An 11,827-nucleotide genomic window follows, 5' to 3' on the forward strand; every position below is an offset into this window, starting at 1 on the left:
TATATGTTATTTATTTGTAATTTTTTAGGGTGTAGTTGTGGGTTTGTTTTCATGAGAAAAAAATTATTTATTTGGTGGGTAGAATGCAATAATTTAAAATTTTAATAAATTACTTCATATACTCGATATAATGAGAATTAATTTTTTTTTTAATTTAGTTTTACAAATTTATAAGTTTACGAGAGAGTATTTTTATGTTTATGTAGTTTAGAGGATGAAACTATTTTAAGGGGGTAAAATGGTAACATCATAATATTTCAAATATGTAACATATTCATTTCTCAAACCTTATATCATTTAATAAATTGTTTTATGAGGTAGGAATATTGTGAAATTGTAGCATCCTTAGTTTTATTGAATTTATATAACTTAATTTTTATTTCATCATTAATTAATAAGAATTTTAGATTTGTTGAGGTATTTTAATTAATAATTTTTTATGCAAACTGTTGAGAATTTACATTAATTTGTTAATACGATGGATGGGGTAGCTCCACTGGTATTCGCTAGATGAGTGAAACGGGTGTAAGTTTTTTTTCTAGGTTTTAGTCCACGACGACAAAATTTATTTATATTTATATACAAAAAATAAGTTTTTTATATTTATAAATGAAAAAATTTAAAAATATTTTTTTTTTATATATTAATTTCTTCAGTAAGAGGTAAGATTGTAACTTCGGTTAATTTCTAAAGTGTTAACATTAAGTATATTTTATTCAAGGATACTTACTGATTTTTGTGGGCTAACTTCATATTGAGTCTCGCTAGTGATAACAAATATATAAAAAGAACGCACACTAGTTATTTTGAGTGGAATTATGACATGTAATGTTATGTTTTATTCCTTACACTTATTACAAAAGTATTAAGTTGGTTAAGACGGTATAAATTTGTCATTCCTTTTTTAGTATTTACTTTGTATTCGTTCTTGTATTTATGTAATTTTATTTTCTTGGAAGTATTTTATTCTGTTTCTTTATATTTTCATCCTTATCTCCATTTTTTATTATTTTATTTCCTTGCTAATAAATATTATAATTTGACTTTTTTTTTCTCTTCCATTTAACAACTTTGAATTGGGTTCCATTTAAATAAATGGTCAATTGACCCAATTTAATATTACATCACTAATATCTTAAATTTTAGTCATCGTTGGTGTAACTTTCTAAACATTCTATCATTTGTTTAACTTTCACTTTCTATGCACCATTTGATCTCCTTCTCCGTGGCACAAAATATTCACACAAAAATAATGAAAATAGTATGCAGTTTATGAAAGTCCATATTATCCTCACGATATTTTGTTCAAGTGTGGGAATTAAAAAGCACTAATTGGAAGAAAAACACAAAATGACAAGGCTCTTTTCCCTAAAATCGAATTAAATTTTGAAATGAGAGTCAGTAGAATATTTATAAGATGTTGGATGCTTTAATAAAGTAGAATTATATAACAATGAATAATATCAAAATATGTTTTACGATTTATCTTATTAAAAAGGGAAGTTGAAAGAAATGATCGGAAGAAAAATACATAATGACAAGGCTCTTTCCCAAAAAATCGAAACTGATTTTCGAAATGAGAGTCACTAGAATATTTATAAGATGTTCGTGCTTTAAAACGTAAAGTAATATAACAATGAATAAAATCAAAATAAGTTTTACGATTTATGTTATCAAAATGGGAAAACTATATTTTTTCTGATTGTGTAGTAGAAAAACTTTATAACAAAATTATAAAATGATATATATAGCGAATAGATCCGAATTTGTATTTGATGCAAATTCAAATTTTCAGTATTCATGGATATAGTTTACAACAAAATAAAAATGACTAGAATATTACAACTTGATTATATTAATCAATTTGAATGATTACTTTATTTTACCCAATATATATTCTTACAAAATCTTAAATCGAAACATACATTAGGTATTCCTTTTATTCATTTAGTTTTCTTAAAGGACAAAATAAATCATCCTATAGTACAACAACATTTATTAGAACTAGGAAAAATTATTCTACAAACACCACCTTTCTTAAATCCCTTTTTAAGACAGTCTGAATTGCATTGTCCATCAGACGCACAATTACCATCCTGACATTTTATATCCATGACGCCATACTCACCACTTGATAAACCTGCCACAACAAAAAAAAATTAACTATAGATTTTGTGTTCTTAAGAGTTTGTTGATCCTATATGAAGCATACGACTAGAGAGATAAAAATAAACTTTTATTCATTACCTGAAAGCAGGATCATAGAAATGAACAAAATCAAGCAAAAATACGATCGATTGATTAACGTGAAGGCCATTGAAAAAATTCACCTTTTGCTGTTTTTCCTGTTGAGATTTAGGATTACAATATATATACTGAAATGAAATTTATAGAGGGTAAAGAAGATGCTGGAAAAGAAAATAAATAAATAAATTTAAATTATTTTTATATTTTCATTACTTTACTTCAATATTTATCTATTTATATATATTGGATATTATTTCGTTTTTGTTAAAGGTCGATTTTAATATGCAAAAGTGTCATTCTTAATTATTTATATGAGATATAACTATATAATACTCACTTCGGGATGTGACATTGGTCTCAACTTTAATTATTAATATATTTGTTGGAAACAATTATTATTTTTAATTATTTCATTATATTAAAAATTTTGACTATTGATATTACACAACACATCGACAAATGACTGTTTCATTTTAATTGATGTTATATATTTAATTATTCACGTAAATTTATTTGATTTCTGTATGTATTTATTTAGAGGAGTAATCTAGAATTTGTTACTGATAAAAACAAAAAGTTATTTTCGAATGTGATTTTAAATCAAATGAATGGTAAAATTTATATGTTATTTATTTGTAATTTTTTAGGGTGTAGTTATGGGTTTGTTTTCATGAGAAAAAATTATTTATTTGGTGGGTAGAATGCAATAACTTAAATTTTAATAAATTACTTCATATACTCGATATAATGAGAATTAATTTTTTTTTTAATTTAGTTTTACAAATTTATAAGTTTACGAGAGAGTATTTTTATGTTTATGTAGTTTAGAGGATGAAACTATTTTAAGGGGGTAAAATGGTAACATCATAATATTTCAAATATGTAACATATTCATTTCTCAAACCTTATATCATTTAATAAATTGTTTTATGAGGTAGGAATATTGTGAAATTGTAGCATCCTTAGTTTTATTGAATTTATATAACTTAATTTTTATTTCATCATTTAATTAATAAGAATTTTAGATTTGTTGAGGTATTTTAATTAATAATTTTTTATGCAAACTGTTGAGAATTTACATTAATTTGTTAATACGATGGATGGGGTAGCTCCACTGGTATTCGCTAGATGAGTGAAACGGGTGTAAGTTTTTTTTCTAGGTTTTAGTCCACGACGACAAAATTTATTTATATTTATATACAAAAAATAAGTTTTTTATATTTATAAATGAAAAAATTTAAAAATAATATTTTTTTATATATTAATTTCTTCAGTAAGAGGTAAGATTCTAACTTCGGTTAATTTCTAAACTGTTAACATTAAGTATATTTTATTCAAGGATACTTACTGATTTTTGTGGGCTAACTTCATATTGAGTCTCGCTAGTGATAACAAATATATAAAAAGAACGCACACTAGTTATTTTGAGTGGAATTATGACATGTAATGTTATGTTTTATTCCTTACACTTATTACAAAAGTATTAATTTGGTTAAGACGGTATAAATTTGTCATTCCTTTTTTAGTATTTACTTTGTATTCGTTCTTGTATTTATGTAATTTTATTTTCTTGGGAAGTATTTTATTCTGTTTCTTTTATATTTTCATCCTTATCTCCATCTTTTATTATTTTATTTCCTTGCTAATAAATGTTATAATTTGACTTTTTTTTTCTCTTCCATTTAACAACTTTGAATTGGGTTCCATTTAAATAAATGGTCAATTGACCCAATTTAATATTACATCACTAATATCTTAAATTTTAGTCATCGTTGGTGTAACTTTCTAAACATTCTATCATTTGTTTAACTTTCACTTTCTATGCACCATTTGATCTCCTTCTCCGTGGCACAAAATATTCACACAAAAATAATGAAAATAGTATGCAGTTTATGAAAGTCCATATTATCCTCACGATATTTTGTTCAAGTGTGGGAATTAAAAAGCACTAATTGGAAGAAAAACACAAAATGACAAGGCTCTTTTCCCTAAAATCGAATTAAATTTTGAAATGAGAGTCAGTAGAATATTTATAAGATGTTGGATGCTTTAATAAAGTAGAATTATATAACAATGAATAATATCAAAATATGTTTTACGATTTATCTTATTAAAAAGGGAAGTTGAAAGAAATGATCGGAAGAAAAATACATAATGACAAGGCTCTTTCCCAAAAAATCGAAACTGATTTTCGAAATGAGAGTCACTAGAATATTTATAAGATGTTCCGTGCTTTAAAACGTAAAGTAATATAACAATGAATAAAATCAAAATAAGTTTTACGATTTATGTTATCAAAATGGGAAAACTATACTTTTTCTGATTGTGTAGTAGAAAAACTTTATAACAAATTATAAAATGATATATATAGCGAATAGATCCGAATTTGTATTTGATGCAAATTCAAATTTTCAGTATTCATGGATATAGTTTACAACAAAATAAAAATGACTAGAATATTACAACTTGATTATATTAATCAATTTGAATGATTACTTTATTTTACCCAATATATATTCTTACAAAATCTTAAATCGAAACATACATTAGGTATTCCTTTTATTCATTTAGTTTTCTTAAAGGACAAAATAAATCATCCTATAGTACAACAACATTTATTAGAACTAGGAAAAATTATTCTACAAACACCACCTTTCTTAAATCCCTTTTTAAGACAGTCTGAATTGCATTGTCCATCAGACGCACAATTACCATCCTGACATTTTATATCCATGACGCCATACTCACCACTTGATAAACCTGCCACAACAAAAAAAAATTAACTATAGATTTTGTGTTCTTAAGAGTTTGTTGATCCTATATGAAGCATACGACTAGAGAGATAAAAATAAACTTTTATTCATTACCTGAAAGCAGGATCATAGAAATGAACAAAATCAAGCAAAAATACGATCGATTGATTAACGTGAAGGCCATTGAAAAAAATTCACCTTTTGCTGTTTTTCCTGTTGAGATTTAGGATTACAATATATATACTGAAATGAAATTTATAGAGGGTAAAGAAGATGTTGGAAAAGAAAATAAATAAATAAATTTAAATTATTTTTATATTTTCATTACTTTACTTCAATATTTATCTATTTATATATATTGGATATTATTTCGTTTTTGTTAAAGGTCGATTTTAATATGCAAAAGTGTCATTCTTAATTATTTATATGAGATATAACTATATAATACTCACTTCGGGATGTGACATTGGTCTCAACTTTAATTATTAATATATTTGTTTGAAACAATTATTATTTTTAATTATTTCATTATCTAAAAAATTTTGACTATTGATATTACACAACAAATCGACAAATGACTGTTTCATTTTAATTGATGTTATATATTTAATTATTCACGTAAATTTATTTGATTTCTGTATGTATTTATTTAGAGGAGTAATCTAGAATTTGTTACTGATAAAAACAAAAAGTTATTTTCGAATGTGATTTTAAATCAAATGAATGGTAAAATTTATATGTTATTTATTTGTAATTTTTTAGGGTGTAGTTATGGGTTTGTTTTCATGAGAAAAAAATTATTTATTTGGTGGGTAGAATGCAATAACTTAAAATTTTAATAAATTACTTCATATACTCGATATAATGAGAATTAATTTTTTTTATAATTTAGTTTTACAAATTTATAAGTTTACGAGAGAGTATTTTTATGTTTATGTAGTTTAGAGGATGAAACTATTTTAAGGGGGTAAAATGGTAACAAATATAATATAACAAATATGTAACATATTCATTTCTCAAACCTTATATCATTTAATAAATTGTTTTATTTGGTAGGAATATTGTGAAATTGTAGCATCCTTAGTTTTATTGAATTTATATAACTTAATTTTTATTTCATCATTAATTAAGAAGAATTTTAGTATATCTATTTCTTGAGTAATGGAATTTGACTGAAGAAAAGAAAGATACCTTATATTGACATATTTTGTTAATGGATGATTTGTTGAGGTATTTTAATTAATAACTTTTTATGCAAACTGTTGAGAATTTACATTAATTTGTTAATACGATGGATGGGGTAGCTCCACTGGTATTCGCTAGATGAGTGAAACGGGTGTAAGTTTTTTTTCTAGGTTTTAGTCCACGACTACAAAATTTATTTATATTTATATACAAAAAATAAGTTTTTTATATTTATAAATGAAAAAATTTAAAAATAATATTTTTTTATATATTAATTTCTTCAGTAAGAGGTAAGATTCTAACTTCGGTTAATTTCTAAAGTGTTAACATTAAGTATATTTTAATCAAGGATACTTACTGATTTTTGTGGGCTAACTTCATATTGAGTCTCGCTAGTGATAACAAATATATAAAAAGAACGCACACTAGTTATTTTGAGTGGAATTATGACATGTAATGTTATGTTTTATTCCTTACACTTATTACAAAAGTAAAAATTTTGTTAAGACGGTATAAATTTGTCATTCCTTTTTTAGTATTTACTTTGTATTCGTTCTTGTATTTATGTAATTTTATTTTCTTGGAAGTATTTTATTCTGTTTCTTTTATATTTTCATCCTTATCTCCATCTTTTATTATTTTATTTCCTTGCTAATAAATGTTATAATTTGACTTTTTTTTTCTCTTCCTTTAACAACTTTGAATTGGGTTCCATTTAAATAAATGGTCAATTGACCCAATTTAATATTACATCACTAATATCTTAAATTTTAGTCATCGTTGGTGTAACTTTCTAAACATTCTATCATTTGTTTAACTTTCACTTTCTATGCACCATTTGATCTCCTTCTCCGTGGCACAAAATATTCACACAAAAATAATGAAAATAGTATGCAGTTTATGAAAGTCCATATTATCCTCACGATATTTTGTTCAAGTGTGGGAATTAAAAAGCACTAATTGGAAGAAAAACACAAAATGACAAGGCTCTTTTCCCTAAAATCGAATTAAATTTTGAAATGAGAGTCAGTAGAATATTTATAAGATGTTGGATGCTTTAATAAAGTAGAATTATATAACAATGAATAATATCAAAATATGTTTTACGATTTATCTTATTAAAAAGGGAAGTTGAAAGAAATGATCGGAAGAAAAATACATAATGACAAGGCTCTTTCCCAAAAAATCGAAACTGATTTTCGAAATGAGAGTCACTAGAATATTTATAAGATGTTCCGTGCTTTAAAACGTAAAGTAATATAACAATGAATAAAATCAAAATAAGTTTTACGATTTATGTTATCAAAATGGGAAAACTATATTTTTTCTGATTGTGTAGTAGAAAAACTTTATAACAAAATTATAAAATGATATATATAGCGAATAGATCCGAATTTGTATTTGATGCAAATTCAAATTTTCAGTACTCATGGATATAGTTTACAACAAAATAAAAATGACTAGAATATTACAACTTGATTATATTAATCAATTTGAATGATTACTTTATTTTACCCAATATATATTCTTACAAAATCTTAAATCGAAACATACATTAGGTATTCCTTTTATTCATTTAGTTTTCTTAAAGGACAAAATAAATCATCCTATAGTACAACAACATTTATTAGAACTAGGAAAAATTATTCTACAAACACCACCTTTCTTAAATCCCTTTTTAAGACAGTCTGAATTGCATTGTCCATCAGACGCACAATTACCATCCTGACATTTTATATCCATGACGCCATACTCACCACTTGATAAACCTGCCACAACAACAAAAAATTAACTATAGATTTTGTGTTCTTAAGAGTTTGTTGATCCTATATGAAGCATACGACTAGAGAGATAAAAATAAACTTTTATTCATTACCTGAAAGCAGGATCATAGAAATGAACAAAATCAAGCAAAAATACGATCGATTGATTAACGTGAAGGCCATTGAAAAAAATTCAGCTTTTGCTGTTTTTCCTGTTGAGATTTAGGATTACAATATATATACTGAAATGAAATTTATAGAGGGTAAAGAAGATGTTGGAAAAGAAAATAAATAAATAAATTTAAATTATTTTTATATTTTCATTACTTTACTTCAATATTTATCTATTTATATATATTGGATATTATTTCGTTTTTGTTAAAGGTCGATTTTAATATGCAAAAGTGTCATTCTTAATTATTTATATGAGATATAACTATATAATACTCACTTCGGGATGTGACATTGGTCTCAACTTTAATTAATAATATATTTGTTTGAAACAATTATTATTTTTAATTATTTCATTACATAAATTTTTTGACTATTGATATTACAAAACACATCGACAAATGACTGTTTCATTTTAATTGATGTTATATATTTAATTATTCACGTAAATTTATTTGATTTTTGTATGTATTTATTTAGAGGAGTAATCTAGAATTTGTTACTGATAAAAACAAAAAGTTATTTTCGAATGTGATTTTAAATCAAATGAATGGTAAAATTTATATGTTATTTATTTGTAATTTTTTAGGGTGTAGTTATGGGTTTGTTTTCATGAGAAAAAAATTATTTATTTGGTGGGTAGAATGCAATAACTTAAAATTTTAATAAATTACTTCATATACTCGATATAATGAGAATTAATTTTTTTTTTTAATTTAGTTTTACAAATTTATAAGTTTACGAGAGAGTATTTTTATGTTTATGTAGTTTAGAGGATGAAACTATTTTAAGGGGGTAAAATGGTAACATCATAATATTTCAAATATGTAACATATTCATTTCTCAAACCTTATATCATTTAATAAATTGTTTTATGAGGTAGGAATATTGTGAAATTGTAGCATCCTTAGTTTTATTGAATTTATATAACTTAATTTTTATTTCATCATTAAATTAATAAGAATTTTAGATTTCTTGAGGTATTTTAATTAATAATTTTTTATGCAAACTATTGAGAATTTACATTAATTTGTTAATACGATGGATGGGGTAGCTCCACTGGTATTCGCTAGATGAGTGAAACGGGTGTAAGTTTTTTTTTCTAGGTTTTAGTCCACGACGACAAAATTTATTTATATTTATATACAAAAAATAAGTTTTTTATATTTATAAATGAAAAAATTTAAAAATATTTTTTTTTATATATTAATTTCTTCAGTAAGAGGTAAGATTGTAACTTCGGTTAATTTCTAAAGTGTTAACATTAAGTATATTTTATTCAAGGATACTTACTGATTTTTGTGGGCTAACTTCATATTGAGTCTCGCTAGTGATAACAAATATATAAAAAGAACGCACACTAGTTACTTTGAGTGGAATTATGACATGTAATGTTATGTTTTATTCCTTACACTTATTACAAAAGTATTAAGTTGGTTAAGACGGTATAAATTTGTCATTCCTTTTTTAGTATTTACTTTGTATTCGTTCTTGTATTTATGTAATTTTATTTTCTTGGAAGTATTTTATTCTGTTTCTTTTATATTTTCATCCTTATCTCCATCTTTTATTATTTTATTTCATTGCTAACAAATATTATAATTTGACTTTTTTTTTCTCTTCCATTTAACAACTTTGAATTGGGTTCCATTTAAATAAATGGTCAATTGACCCAATTTAATATTACATCACTTATATCTTAAATTTTAGTCATCGTTGGTGTAACTTTCTAAACATTCTATCATTTGTTTAACTTTCACTTTCTATGCACCATTTGATCTCCTTCTCCGTGGCACAAAATATTCACACAAAAATAATGAAAATAGTATGCAGTTTATGAAAGTCCATATTATCCTCACGATATTTTGTTCAAGTGTGGGAATTAAAAAGCACTAATTGGAAGAAAAACACAAAATGACAAGGCTCTTTTCCCTAAAATCGAATTAAATTTTGAAGTGAGAGTCAGTAGAATATTTATAAGATGTTGGATGCTTTAATAAAGTAGAAATATATAACAATGAATAATATCAAAATATGTTTTACGATTTATCTTATTAAAAAGGGAAGTTGAAAGAAATGATCGGAAGAAAAATACATAATGACAAGGCTCTTTCCCAAAAAATCGAAACTGATTTTCGAAATGAGAGTCACTAGAACATTTATAAGATGTTCCGTGCTTTAAAACGTAAAGTAATATAACAATGAATAAAATCAAAATAAGTTTTACGATTTATGTTATCAAAATGGGAAAACTATATTTTTTCTGATTGTGTAGTAGAAAAACTTTATAACAAAATTATAAAATGATATATATAGCGAATAGATCCGAATTTGTATTTGATGCAAATTCAAATTTTCAGTACTCATGGATATAGTTTACAACAAAATAAAAATGACTAGAATATTACAACTTGATTATATTAATCAATTTGAATGATTACTTTATTTTACCCAATATATATTCTTACAAAATCTTAAATCGAAACATACATTAGGTATTCCTTTTATTCATTTAGTTTTCTTAAAGGACAAAATAAATCATCCTATAGTACAACAACATTTATTAGAACTAGGAAAAATTATTCTACAAACACCACCTTTCTTAAATCCCTTTTAAGACAGTCTGAATTGCATTGTCCATCAGACGCACAATTACCATCCTGACATTTTATATCCATGACGCCATACTCACCACTTGATAAACCTGCCACAACAACAAAAAATTAACTATAGATTTTGTGTTCTTAAGAGTTTGTTGATCCTATATGAAGCATACGACTAAACTTTTATTCATTACCTGAAAGCAGGATCATAGAAATGAACAAAATCAAGCAAAAATACGATCGATTGATTAACGTGAAGGCCATTGAAAAAAATTCACCTTTTGCTGTTTTCCTGTTGAGATTTAGGATTACAATATATATACTGAAATGAAATTTATAGAGGGTAAAGAAGATGCTGGAAAAGAAAATAAATAAATAAATTTAAATTATTTTTATATTTTCATTACTTTACTTCAATATTTATCTATTTATATATATTGGATATTATTTCGTTTTTGTTAAAGGTCGATTTTAATATGCAAAAGTGTCATTCTTAATTATTTATATGAGATATAAATATATAATACTCACTTCGGGATGTGACATTGGTCTCAACTTTAATTATTAATATATTTGTTTGAAACAATTATTATTTTTAATTATTTCATTATATAAAAATATTTGACTATTGATATTACACAACACATCGACAAATGACTGTTTCATTTTAATTGATGTTATATATTTAATTATTCACGTAAATTTATTTGATTTCTGTATGTATTTATTTAGAGGAGTAATCTAGAATTTGTTACTGATAAAAACAAAAAGTTATTTTCGAATGTGATTTTAAATCAAATGAATGGTAAAATTTATATGTTATTTATTTGTAATTTTTTAGGGTGTAGTTATGGGTTTGTTTTCATGAGAAAAAAATTATTTATTTGGTGGGTAGAATGCAATAACTTAAAATTTTAATAAATTACTTCATATACTCGATATAATGAGAATTATTTTTTTTTATAATTTAGTTTTACAAATTTATAAGTTTACGAGAGAGTATTTTTATGTTTATGTAGTTTAGAGGATGAAACTATTTTAAGGGGGTAAAATGGTAACATCATAATATTTCAAATATGTAACATATTCATTTCTCAAACCTTAT

The 11,827-nt window shown here is 24.3% G+C and overlaps 2 long non-coding RNA genes across 3 annotated transcripts; both read right to left on the minus strand.

Moving 5' to 3' along the window:
• Window positions 1-1,828: 1,828 nt before the first annotated feature.
• On the minus strand, window positions 1,829-5,284 carry LOC127092133 (uncharacterized). Of its 2 annotated transcripts, none has more exons than XR_007792115.1 (2): window positions 5,115-5,284; window positions 1,829-2,140 (listed from the first exon to the last, which is right to left on the minus strand). It is a non-coding gene; the product is annotated as an uncharacterized LOC127092133 (long non-coding RNA). The 2 variants fall into 2 exon arrangements; XR_007792114.1 differs by lacking the exon at window positions 1,829-2,140 and adding an exon at window positions 4,718-5,007.
• Window positions 5,285-7,664: 2,380 nt separating this feature from the next.
• On the minus strand, window positions 7,665-11,022 carry LOC127092134 (uncharacterized). The gene is made up of 2 exons (XR_007792116.1): window positions 10,917-11,022; window positions 7,665-7,954 (listed from the first exon to the last, which is right to left on the minus strand). It is a non-coding gene; the product is annotated as an uncharacterized LOC127092134 (long non-coding RNA).
• Between the last annotated feature and the right edge of the window lie 805 nt (window positions 11,023-11,827).

Source organism: Lathyrus oleraceus, chromosome 6 (genome assembly GCF_024323335.1).
Source record: "Lathyrus oleraceus cultivar Zhongwan6 chromosome 6, CAAS_Psat_ZW6_1.0, whole genome shotgun sequence".
Lineage (NCBI taxonomy): Eukaryota > Viridiplantae > Streptophyta > Magnoliopsida > Fabales > Fabaceae > Lathyrus > Lathyrus oleraceus.